Source organism: Polypterus senegalus, chromosome 8 (assembly GCF_016835505.1).
Source record: "Polypterus senegalus isolate Bchr_013 chromosome 8, ASM1683550v1, whole genome shotgun sequence".
In the NCBI taxonomy this organism is placed as follows: Eukaryota; Metazoa; Chordata; class Cladistia; order Polypteriformes; family Polypteridae; genus Polypterus; species Polypterus senegalus.
Window position 1 is genome coordinate 154,611,630 of NC_053161.1, and position 13,244 is coordinate 154,624,873.

Here is a 13,244-nt window from a genome sequence, read left to right on the forward strand (position 1 = left end):
TCTATAGTGTCTTTCTATTTATTATATAGTGCCTTTCTCTATCTATCTATCTATCTAATATCTATCTATTATATAGTGCCTTTCACTCTTTCACTCTATCTATCTATCTATCTATCTATCTATCTATCTATCTATCTATCTAGTATCTATCTATCATCTATCTATCTCTCTATCACTACTGTCTTGCTGTCGGTGTGTCTTTCGATTAGTGTGGTCTGGGGTGGGCGTGGCTGAGTCGTGGCGTTCGTTGGAAGTCGGACGTGTTTTTCTGTCTTCTGTAAGTTTTTTCTTTATTTCTAACTCCTTTTCTTATTTTTCTATATCAGGGGGTTTTATCAAATAAGACGCGGCTTTTGGCGTGTAGCCATGGCGCGTCCAAAGTGTCGTCGCCTGGTCTAATGCCTAGGTTTTATGAAAATCTTTCCCGCCGGCATGGGGCTAAAGTACTGGTTGAGCCGCACGTTTCGGCTGAAGAGTGTGTTGTGGCTGTCGGTAAAGTTGTTGGCTTTAAGAATGTTCGTTCAGCCTCCAGAATGAATAAGGCTGTAGTAGTATTTCTTAACGAGGAATCTCTAGTTGATAAACTTGTAGAAGAAGGGATTATTATTAATGGCGCTTTGGTTCCTGTTTTACCTCTGTCAGCACCTGTGAAAAAGATTATTATTTCAAATGTCCCACCGTTCCTAAAGAATGATGTTTTGGTGCAGGAACTCCGCTATGGCCAGGTTTTATCAGATATAGTGATGATTCCGTTGGGCTGTAAAATGAGAGAATTGAAACACGTTGTTTCATTTAGGAGGCAGGTTTTTATGGTGTTAAACAACATGAAGGAGGACATAAATGTTGCTCTGAGATTCAAGGTTGATGGCTGTGATTATGTGGTTTTTGTTACTTCGGACTCGATGAAGTGTTTTAACTGTGGGAGGGCCGGACACAAGGCCTCTCAATGTAAAAATGAGACCGTTTTACCGGTGGGCGGCGCTCCCCTGCTTCAGTGAGCGATGAGACGGAGTATGAAAGCGGTGAGGAGGTGGACAGTATGGAGGATGAGGAGACTGCAGAGGTAGCTGAGCTCGTAACCGGAGCACAGGTTGTGAGTGATTTGCACCCCACTGTAGTGTTAGCAGTCGCTCCTGAGGCGAGCCTGCTGACTACCGAAGGGAATGCGTTGGCTGAGCCCAGCGATCCTGTTGTAAACGAGTCCGTTCAAAGTGCTCAGTGCGAGTCTGTGGAAGGAGAACTAAGTACAAATGAGCCGGAGACTGCGGAGGTCAGTAGCGGAGGGGATAAGACGGCGATGATCGGCACAGAGAGTGTCGCCCGTCGGCCCCCTGTGAATGAAGCTATGGCTACAGACGTGATCGCAGAAACACCGGCGTGTGCTGACGGGCGCCTGACTGAGCGCACTGAGATGAGCTCTGTGGAAGGACAGAGGAGTGAAACAGCAGCGGGTGTGAGTGGCGAGACCGATCAGAGGGAGAGTGCAGGAGTAGGGGGGTGTGAGGAGGATTTTACAGTTCGTACTCGAAAACGAAAAGAAAAATCAGACACTAAAAAATCTGCAAAGAAAAGTCACGTGGCTGGCGAGCCATCGCAAGGATCTAGCAGGATTCTTAGAAGTCAGAGTGATTGTCACAGCGACCTGAGTGATCGTGAGCACGAAGGCGGTGACACTGACGTCTCAGTGAGGAGTACGACCTCGTCCCAATACAGACTCAGTGGCGGGTATAACACTGCAAGTATTAGGAAGTTTTTAGACTTCATCGAAGGCAAGAGGGGTGTTAAAGTGGAGGATCACTTCCCTGACCTTCCATTGTTTGTGGTGTCAGCTCAAAGGGTGATGCGCAAAGCGGCACGTCTGGGAATGGACCAAAAGGAAACTACCCGTCTTAAAAATGTGATTAGCAGGGTGCGAAAGTCCATTTTTCAGAAATAATGGATATGTTTTTGAAACTTTTTATTTCTGGTTGACTTGTGCAGTGCTGTTCACTCCCATTTGTGAATCATCAATGCAGTCTTTACACATTGGGAGTTTAAATGTGAATGGCTGTAGGGCGACTGCAAAGAGGGCCGCTCTGTTTGACTTTTTAAACCAAAAGGCTCTTCAGGTCACTTTCTTACAGGAAACTCACTCTGATGTTAGAAATCAGCCGGACTGGTTACGTGAGTGGGGGGGTCAGGCTGTCCTGAGTCATGGCTCACACGTCAGTGCTGGGGTGGCCATACTGTTCTCTAACACGTCAACTTTACAAATCACTAACATTAGTGAGGTGGTGGCTGGGCGCCTCCTGGTAGTTCAGGTGAAGGATAAGAGCCAAGATCTGGTGTTTATTAACACTTACGCTCCAACAAATGGAGGTGAGAGACTTTGTTTCTTTAAAGCTCTGAGGAAGGTGCTGGAGACCTTTGTTAATGGGGAGATCCTGTTGGTCGGAGGAGATTTTAATTGTACGGAGAATAACTTACTGGACCGTAATGGTGCTGAGCCTCACCCAGCGTCTGTCCGTGCTTTACGCTCCTTATTAGACCACTCGGACCTGGTGGACGTCTGGAGAAGTAAATTTCCGTCAGATAGACAGTACACCTGGGTAAAGGGGGGCGGTGGGTGCATTTCGATGGCGTTTGGACCGTTTTTACTGTCTGAGGCACCTGCTGAATACGGTCACTAAGGCTTATATCTGCCCAGTCGGATTCTCCGATCACTCTCTGGTGGGAATGAATGTCTCTGTCCCTAAAAAACCTTCCTCTCAATCTCTTTGGCACTTTAATGTCTCCCTGTTAGAGGATTCTCATTTCCTCAAGTGTTTTGAGTTTTTCTGGCTGCAGTGGACTCAAACCAAGTCCAGATCGGCCCGAAGGTGCAGATTAAAGTCTTTTGCCAGCAGTACACTCAGCATGTGACCAGGCGGTGAAATGAAGAGCTTGGAGGAGGACATCACAAATCTGCACAGCATCTTACAGGACTACTTTAGTGCCTTGCTGTTTTAAAGTACAATCCCTCTGAACTCCTGTGCCCAACTCTCTCTTCTGGCGGTTTCTTTGTGGTGGCTTGCGCCACCACCTAAAAGCATCATGATGTACCAACATTGATGGACTGAAAGCCAGAAGTCTACATGACCATCATCATCAGGTCCTTCCATGAAAACCCTAAATACAAAGAGGACTGTTTGACTTATGTTAGGTAGATTGCCCAGAGGGACTGGGTGGTCTCTTGGTCTGGAACCCCTACAGATTTTATTTTTTTCTCCAGCCTTGTTTTTTTGTTTTTTTGTCCACCCTGGCCATCGGACCTTACTCTTATTCTATGTTAATTAATGTTGACTTATGTTTATCTTTTATTGTGTCTTCTATTTTTCTATTCATTTTGTAAAGCACTTTGAGCTACATTTTTTTGTATGAATATGTGCTATATAAATAAATGTTGATTGATTGATTGATTGATAGTGCGCTCGCGTTTTCAAACTTTAAATCACTTGGACGCGCCTACTAAATTTTTCTTTAATCTGGAAAAGAAAGAGGCCGAGAGTAAAGTGATCCACATGCTGCAGGACGCTGAAGGTCATGAGCTGCACACCACAGAGGAGATCAGGAACTTTGCTGTGTCTTTCTACTCTGATTTATTTAAGGATGGTGTAATTGATGATTCGGCCATGTTGGACTATTTGAACGGATTACCCAAACTTACAGACACGGTCAAGCTGAAGCTGGAGGCAGACATCACCTTTCATGAGCTATCAGATGCACTGGCTGGTTTGAAAACTGGAAAGGCACCAGGACTCGATGGCATCCCAGCTGAGTTCTATAAACATTTCTGGTACCTGCTGGGTGCCGAGGTGTACGAGGTGTTCTTACAAAGTTTACAGGATGGAGAATTACCATTGAGCTGCAGAAGAGCAGTCGTCACTCTGCTGCCTAAGAAAGGAGACCTTTGTCAAATAAAGAACTGGCGCCCGGTGAGCCTGCTGTGCATGGACTATAAGATCTTCTCGAGGGCCCTGGCCAGCCACCTGAGGACTGTGATGGACCTGCTCGTCAGTCCCTGCCAGACGTACTGTGTGCCTGACAGGACTATTTATGACAATATTTTTGTATTAAGGGATATCATTTCAGCCTCAAATCTTTCTGGGATGGATTTAGGAATATTATCCATTGACCAGGAGAAAGCTTTTGATCGAGTAGATCACCGGTTTTTGTTTAAAACATTGAAATGTTTTGGGTTTGGTGATAATTTTGTTCATATGATTGCTCTGCTGTACACCAACGTTTTTGGGATTGTAAAAGTTAATGGCACTCTGAGCGCACCGTTTCCAGTCAGGAGGGGAATTCGGCAGGGCTGCCCCTTGTCCGGCATGCTCTACGCATTGGCCATCGAGCCGTTTCTCTTTCAGCTGCAGCGGAGACTACAGGGGGTGACATTTCCATCCTGCCCAAATGTTAATTTCAAATGCTTGGCCTACGCTGATGATATTATTGTCTTCGTCAAATCGAAGGGTGACATTGAAGTTTTAATTTATTGTCAACAACTATTTGAGAACATATCATCTGCAAAAATCAATTGGACTAAGAGTAACGCCTTCTTACTGGGCTCCTGGTCTGGATGTCCACTACCAGACTTACCTGGAGGCCTAAAGTGGAACAGGAAGTGCTTCAGGTATCTTGGAGTGGTCATGGGCAGTGAGGGGGTGGACGAGAGTAATTGGGAGGGACTCTTAGAGAAAGTGACCTCTCGTCTGAACAGGTGGAAGTGGATTGTACTTAAACTGTCATACAGAGGGCGGGTGATCGTCATCAATAATTTAGTGGCCTCAATGCTGTGGCACAAACTCATGTGTGGTGACCCCCCTCTGGGGCTTTTAAAGAAGATCCAAAGAATATTGCTTGATTTCTTCTGGGATGGCTTGCATTGGCTAAAGCAGAGTCTGCTGTTTTACCGTTGGAAGAAGGCGGTCAGGGACTTCTAGATATCTCCTCAAAAGTTGCAGCCCTCAGGCTCCAAGTCTTACAGAAGCTTTTCTGCGTTTCATATTCCCTGAGTTGGAGGGAGTTAGCGCTGAGTTTCCTTCATCGTGTGGCCGGGTTAGGGTTTGATGAAGCACTTTTGGTTATAAATCTACAAAAACTGGACCTTTCTGTGTTACCAAAATTTTACAGAGGTGTCCTTTTAACATGGCACGTGGTGTTTAGGAGGAACTTTAATACAACTGGGTGGCTTCAAAATGAGCCTTTAATTTATAATTCTGTTTTTCATGCCCCCTCTTGCACAGTGACAGTTTTGTTTCAATTCTTATTAAGCATCAAGTACTGAAACTGGCACAGATTTATGATGCCACTACCAAATCATTCATTGATGCTGATGTCTTGGCTTCTCTTCTCGAAGTAAAGTCAGTCAGGATGATTCAGCAGTTTCTGTCCTCCATAGCTAAAGATTACCACTTGCTAAATGAATCCATCGGCTCCACTGTTAATAAGTTGGATGTTTGCCCCGCTGTGGACCTCTCATTACTACCAGAACATTCAGTTGTTCACTTCACCAAAGGAACAGTGGTGGGCTTTGCTTCTCTGTCCAAGAGAGAGCTCTATGAGTACTGCGTCAAGGTGATTCACTTCACTGCATTGGTGTCTGTGCTGGACACTCCATGGAGGGAGAAGCTGGCAGTGGAGGGGCACAGGGGGCCTGCGTGGAGGGAGTTCTACAAGCCACCGAGCAACAAAAGAACTGCAGACTTACAGTGGAGAATCGGGCATGGGATCATTGCCACCAAGTCCTTTTTAAAAATTATTAAAGAAGCTGAAACTGATTCTTGCATTTTCTGTGGACAGAAAGAAACAGTTTTTCATTTGTTTTTGTATTGTTATCGACTGGCGGGATTCTTCAGATTTTTTAAAGCGTTGTGTACCGAATTGACTGGAACTTTTAATGAAGTCCTGTTCATTTTTGGAAGTAAATATAATAAGAAAACTCGATGCAGGATACAACTGTTCAACTTTCTGTTAGGTGAAGCAAAGCTGGCCATTTTAAAAAGTAGAAATAATAAGCAACGTGGATCTGAACTTACGGATATTTGTTTGATTTTTAAATTGAATGTTTATTCAAGAATAAGAATGGAATATGCGTATTATAAACAGATGAATAGAATGGGGGGGTTTGAAAATGTGTGGGGGGTGAAAGGGGTGCTGTGCTCAGTTGATGAAGGGGAGCTGAAATTTAATTTCTGATTTAACTGTGGTGGGCAAGAGAAAGATAAAGTAATGGTGGGCATCAATACCACGTGCTTATTAATGTGCGGAGTAGGAGGAGTGTAAAGGGGGAGTAATGGTGGTCTTTGTGTTATAATGAATTTTTTTATTTTTTGGTTTTCTTATTAATGTGTGGAGTAGGAGGAGTGTAAAAGGGGAGTAATAGAGGTTTGATATGGTTTTTTTGTTTATTCTGAAATTTGTTTTCGTCATTTCGATTGTGTATTTTATGTTGATGTTCTTATTTTTACAATAAAGATCTTTTTAAAACTAAACTATCTATCTATCTATCTATCTATCTATCTATCTATCTATCTATCTATCTATCTATCTATCTATCTATCTATCTATCTATCTATCTATCTATCTATCTATCTATCTATCTATCTATCTATCTATCTATCTATCTAGCCTTTCAAATCTATCTATCTATCTATCTATCTATGAGAATGTGTTTAGAGTTTTGCAAAAAGAGACAAAGAGATCTGCAAATTGTATTTCACTAGGTGAAAATTGTTTATGGTATTGTCAAAAGAGTGAATGATTCAAGAAATGAGTTCAGGCCACTGAGCTTTTAGATGATAGATAGATAGATAGATACAGTGGGATGCAAAAGTTTGGGCAACCTTGTTAATAGTCATTATTTTCATTTTAAATCGTTGGTTGTTACGATAAAAAATGTCAGTTAAATATATCATATAGGAGACACACACAGTGATATCTGAGAAGTGAAATGAAGTTTATTGGATTTACAGAAAGTGTGCAATAATTGTTCAAACAAAATCAGGCAGGTGCATAAATTTGGGCACCGTTGTCATTTTATTGATTCCAAAACTTTTAGAACTAATTATTGGAACTCAAATTGGCTTGGTAAGCTCAGTGACCCCTGACCTACATACACAGGTGAATCCTATAATGAGAAAGAGTATTTAAGGGGGTCAATTGTAAGTTTCCTCCCTAATTTTCTCTGAAGAGTAGCAACATGGGGGTCACAAAACAACTCTCAGATGACCTGAAGACAAAGATTGTTCACCATCATGGTTTAGGGGAAGGATACAGAAAGCTGTCCCAGAGATTTAAGCTGTCTGTTTCCACAGTTAGGAACATATTGAGGAAATGGAAGAGCACAGGCTCAGTTCAAGTTAAGGCTCGAAGTGGCAGACCAAGAAAGATTTCGGATAGACAGAAGCGACGAATGGTGAGAACAGTCAGAGTCAACCCACAGACCAGCACCAAAGACCTACAACATCATCTTGCAGCAGATGGAGTCACTGTGCATCGTTCAACCATTCGGCGCACTTTACACAAGGAGATGCTGTATGCGAGAGTGATGCAGAGGAAGCACAAACAGAGCCGCTTGAGGTATGCTCAAGCACATTTGGACAAGCCAGCTTCATTTTGGAATAAGGTGCTGTGGACTGATGAAACTAAAATGGAGTTATTTGGGCATAACAAGGGTGTTATGCATGGAGGAAAAGAACACAGCATTCCAAGAAAAACACCTGCTACCTACAGTAAAATATGGTGGTGGTTCCATCATGCTGTGGGGCTGTGTGGCCAGTGCAGGGACTGGGAATCTTGTCAAAGTTGAGGAACGCATGGATTCCACTCAGTATCAGCAGATTCTGGAGACCAATGTCCAGGAATCAGTGACAAAGCTGAAGCTGCGTCGGCGCTGGATCTTTCAACAATACAACGACCCGAAACACTGCTCAAAATTCACTAAGGCATTCATGCAGAGGAACAAGTACAACATTCTGGAATGGCCATCTCAGTCCCCAGACCTGAATATAATTGAAAATCTGTGGTGTGAGTTAAAGAGAGCTGTCCATGCTCGGAAGCCATCAAACCTGAATGAACTAGAGATGTTTTGTAAAGAGGAATGGTCCAAAATACCTTCAACCACAATCCAGACTCTCATTGGAACCTACAGGAACCGTTTAGAGGCTGTAATTTCTGCAAAAGGCGGATCTACTAAATATTGATTTCATTTCTTTTTTGTGGTGCCCAAATTTATGCACCTGCCTGATTTTGTTTGAACAATTATTGCACACTTTCTGTAAATCCAATAAACTTCATTTCACTTCTCAAATATCACTGTGTGTGTCTCCTATATGATATATTTAACTGACATTTTTTATCGTGACAACCAACGGTTTATACAGGACAATAATGACTATTAACAAGGTTGCCCAAACTTTTGCATCCTACTGTAGATAGATAGATACTTTATTAATCAAAGGGGAAATTCACATAGTCCAGCAGCAGCATACTGATAAAGAACAATATTAATTTAAAGAGTGATAAAAATGCAGGTATAACAGACAATAACTTTGTATAATGTTAACATGGGGTTTATTGTTTGAGCAATTCAGAAAAACTGCAATAGTGGAGGGCACTGTATCTTGTTTCCTTCGTCAAGTCTGCTCATACCGTTGCCCCATTTCTAAACAGTCAGAAAACTGAATGCCTCTCTCTTTCACAAACTGCAAATGGGTCTGTCAGTCCATGTTAGCTATGAGCCTGATTCCAAACACACACACTGACTCAGTTAACTCACTGAATTACAGATATACAGCTAAGAAGGTTCTATCACATATTAACTTACAGGGAATGAGAGGCTATACCATAATTTATAAGAATGAAAGAAAATTGTATTCTATTCATATTAAGCAAAAACTAATATGAGTTTAACTTAAAGCATTCACTTTCTAAGATTGGCTCTTACAATAGTGAATGCCAAAATAACACGTCAGCCTTTAAGCGCAAGCACAGAAGAATAAGAGACCCAGCACAAACACAGCAAATACCAAAGCTGGGTTCCTTTTAATGGCACACATACAGTGAGGTCCATAAATATTTGGACAGAGACAACTTTTTTCTCATTTTGGTTGTTCTGTACATCACCACAATGAATTTTAAATGAAACAACTCAGATGCAGTTGAAGTGCAGACTTTCAGCTTTAACTCAGTGAGGTGAACAAAACGATTGCATAAAAATGTGAGGCAACTAAAGCATTTTTTTAACACAATCCCTTCATTTCAGGGGCTCAAAAGTAATTGGACAATCGACTCAAAGGCTATTTCATGGGCAGGTGTGTTCAAGTCCGCCGTTATGTCATATCAATTCAGCAGATAAGAGGCCGGTGAGTTGATTTGAGGTGTGGTGCTTGCATGTGGAAGATTTTGCTGTGAACAGACAACATGCGGTCAAAGGAGCTCTCCATGCAGGCGAAAGAAGCCATCATTAAGCTGTGAAAACAGAAAAAACCCATCAGAGAAATTGCTACAATATTACAAGTGGCAAAATCTACAGTTTTACATCCTGAGAAAGAAAGCAAGCACTGGTGAACTCGGAGACGCAAAAAGACCTGGACGTCCACGGAAGACGACAGTGGTGGATGATCGCAGAATCATTTCCATGGTAAAGAGAAACCCCTTCACAACAGCCAACCAAGTGAACAACACTCTCCAGGGGGTCGGCGTATCGATATCCAAGTCTACCATAAAGAGAAGACTGCATGAAAGTAAATACAGAGGGTGCACTGCAAGGTGCAAGTCACTCATAAGCCTCAAGAATAGAAAGGCTAGATTGGACTTTGCTAAAGAACATCTAAAAAAGCCAGCACAGTTGTGGAAAAACATTCTTTGGACAGATGAAACCAAGATCAACCTCTACCAGAATGATGGCAAGAAAAAAGTATGGAGAAGGCACGGAACAGCTCATTATCCAAAGCATACCACATCATCTGTAAAACATGGTGGAGGCAGTTTGATGGCTTGGGCGTGCATGGCTGCCAGTGGCACTGGGACACTCGTGTTTATTGATGATGTGACACAGGACAGAAGCAGCCGAATGAATTCTGAGGTGTTCAGAGACATACTGTCTGCTCAAATCCAGCTAAATGCAGATTGCAAACTGATTGGGCGGCGGGCGTTTCATGATACAGATGGACAATGACCCAAAACATACAGCAAAAGCAACCCAGGAGTTTATTAAAGCAAGGAAGTGGAAAATTCTTGAATGGCCAAGTCAGTGACCTGATCTTAACTCAATTGAGCAGGCATTTCACTTGTTGAAGACTAAACTTCGGACAGAAAGGCCCACAAACAAACTGCAACTGAAAGCCGCTGCAGTAAAGGCCTGGCAGAGCATTAAAAAGGAGGAAACCCAGGATCTGGTGATGTCCAGGAGTTCAAGACTTCAGGCTGGCATTGCCAGCAAAGGGTTTTCAACCAAGTATTAGAAATGAACATTTTATTTACAGTTACATTTGAGCCCCTGCAATGAAGGGATTGTGTTAAAAAAATACTTTAGTTGCCTCACATTTCTATGCAATCGTTTTGTTCAACCCACTGAATTAAAGCTGAAAGTCTGCACTTCAACTGCATCTGAGTTGTTTCATTTAAAATTCATTGTGGTGATGTACAGCACCAAAATGAGAAAAAAGTTGTCTCTGTCCAAATATTTATGGACCTAACTATATATCACATGTTAGGTGCACACCGAACCAGGGTTCAAATTAAATTTCTACAGTAGGAATTGTTCAGTCCTGGAAACATGAAACTGGTGATCAGTGTTGGCCCTAAAAAAAGAACTCATTAAGCTGTTGCTGAATTGTGCTCATCATTCTCAGCCTAAAATCTTAAAAGAACCGATAAACTGAACTATTAGGACCAAATTAGCAGATCAGGTCATAGAGGTCAACTTTTAACATCTGTTAACCATCCTACCACTCGACTGTACAATATTTCTAAAGTGAAACTTCAAGTATTCGTAGGCTGTCCTATGGGTTACTGCTCCTCTGCGGTTAAGCAGACGGACAGTCATGTTTGGACTAAATCAGTGCAATAACATTTTGTACTTACAAAGCCTCTTAGCTCTAAATGTGGCCCATCATTCTTCACCTTCTGAAACTTGCCAGACTTCCAGTGTGTGACTTGGTGTTATGATAAACTTGTTGGATACAAGAGTAGTGGTTGGGGCGCCAAGCCAGCAGTACCTCATTGGTATCTTTGAAAAGAAAAAAAATAAACACCTTTATGGGAGGGCAGGACCAATGGTGCCTTTTGGGGGCAAGGTTATGTCTCCTGTCCTTGCAACTGCTCTGAGCTGTGAAGAAATCAGGAGATACTATTAGCAACAGTGCCCCCTCTCGCCTCAGGGTAGTACTTGTCGACTTACCATTTTGTACTTACAACTTTGTGCCGCTCACTTTTAAAATCGCTTCTGTAACCCCAATGTTAAAAAATGTCTGGTCTTGATGCTGACAATCTTAACAATTTACGGCCTATTTCCCACTTACCTTTTCTGTCAAAAGTTCTTGAGCATGTTGTAGCTTCGCAACTCACCAACTACTTAAACTTCTAATAATTTAATGGAACCCTTTCAGTCTTTGTTCAGGGCGCAGCACAGCTGTGAAACTGCTCTGCTACGGGTAACCAATGATTTGCTTATGACAGTAGACTCTGGACAAACCAGCATATTAATTCTGTTAGACCTCAGTGCAGCATTTGACACTCAGGTCAGACATGACATTCTACTGTCCAGAATGGAGAACATGATGGGTATCTCTGGCACTGCCCTCCAGTGGTTCAAGTCCTGTCTGACTGATAATCAAGAGTTTGTTAGATCTGGCAACAGCAGATCCAGCTCCGCGCCAGTCACACGAGGAGTTCCTCAGGGCTCTGTCCTCTTCCCTCTTCTGTATTTTTATGCTTCCCCTTGGCCATATTATTCATAGCTTTGGACTGGGATATCATTTTTATGCAGACGATACTCAACTCTATTTCAATGTTAAAAGTGTATGGCGTTATTTCAGTGCCACTATTCTGAGCACACGTAAAAAAATATTGAGCGCACGTAAAAAAAGATTGCAAGTGCAAGTGTTGCATTTTGAAGAGAAATTTATTTTGAGCGTACAAAAGCTGAATTTTAGTGAACAAAATTCATTGCTGCGTGCAAAAAATGTATTTCAGTGTTTGCACTTATCCATATACACACACACAATAGCACCCCCTCTCGCTCAGTTTTTTCATTTGGCGCTTGCTGCTAATGTGTTGCTAGCGCTCACAACATTCGCTGCTGCAAGCTCAACTCTCTGTACACCGTTATAAGTGTGCCACAAAACCAACCAATCACAGACTTGGTTTCAAAAATTCTGATTGGCTCTTACGGTCTCCAATCAGCTCGCTAGCTGCTGCATTCCGGACACCGGAAACACTGTCCACTCAGCCTCGCTTCTTGCAGATAGAGGGAGTTTTGATTTACTCTGCAGCCAAAGAAGAGATGGCAGAATCAAATAATGGCTCCAATAATACTACACCACATCCGCAAATTGGGGTTTAATTGAGTTTAGCTGGATTTAGCTACATTTCGGACTGTTTCTGGAATGCAGCAGCTAGCGAGCTGATTGGAGACCGTAAGAGCCAATCAGAATTTTTGAAACCAAGTCTGTGATTGGTTGGTTTTGTGGCACACTTATAACGGTGTACAGAGAAATGAGCGCTCGCAGCAGAGAATGTTGTGAGCGCAAGCAACACATTGCGAGCAAGCGCAAATGAAAAAACTGAGCGAGAGGGGGTGCTATTGTGTGTGTGTATATGGATAAGTGCAAACACTGAAATACATTTTTTGCACGCAGCAATGAATTTTGTTCACTCAAATTCAGCTTTTGTACGCTCAAAATAAATTTCTCCTCAAAATGCAACACTTGCACTTGCAATCTTTTTTTACGTGCGCTCAGAATAGTGGCACTGAAATAACGCCATAAAAGTGGAACTTCATCAGAGCTTTCTCAGCTCACAACTTGCCTCAGTGAAATGAAAACCTGGATGGAGCAGAATTCTTTAAATTTAAATTGCAACAAAACTGAACTTCTACAAATTGGGAATAAAATGCAACTTAATAAAATGAGCTCCTTCCCAGTCCATCTTGGCAGTGATCTCATCAGACTTGCCTCTACTGCAAAACATCTTGGTGTCATTTTTGACTCCTCCCTCTCTTA

At 42.3% G+C, this 13,244-nt stretch overlaps 1 protein-coding gene across 1 annotated transcript in view; it reads left to right on the forward strand.

The window, feature by feature from the left end:
- The first annotated feature begins 257 nt into the window (after positions 1-257).
- LOC120533165 (NACHT, LRR and PYD domains-containing protein 3-like) overlaps positions 258-13,244 on the forward strand; it is a 113,470-nt gene continuing 100,483 nt past the window's right edge. The window contains exon 1 of the mRNA XM_039759875.1: positions 258-277. The gene's annotated coding sequence lies outside the window, so the exon portion shown is untranslated. The remainder of the gene's footprint in view (positions 278-13,244) is intronic.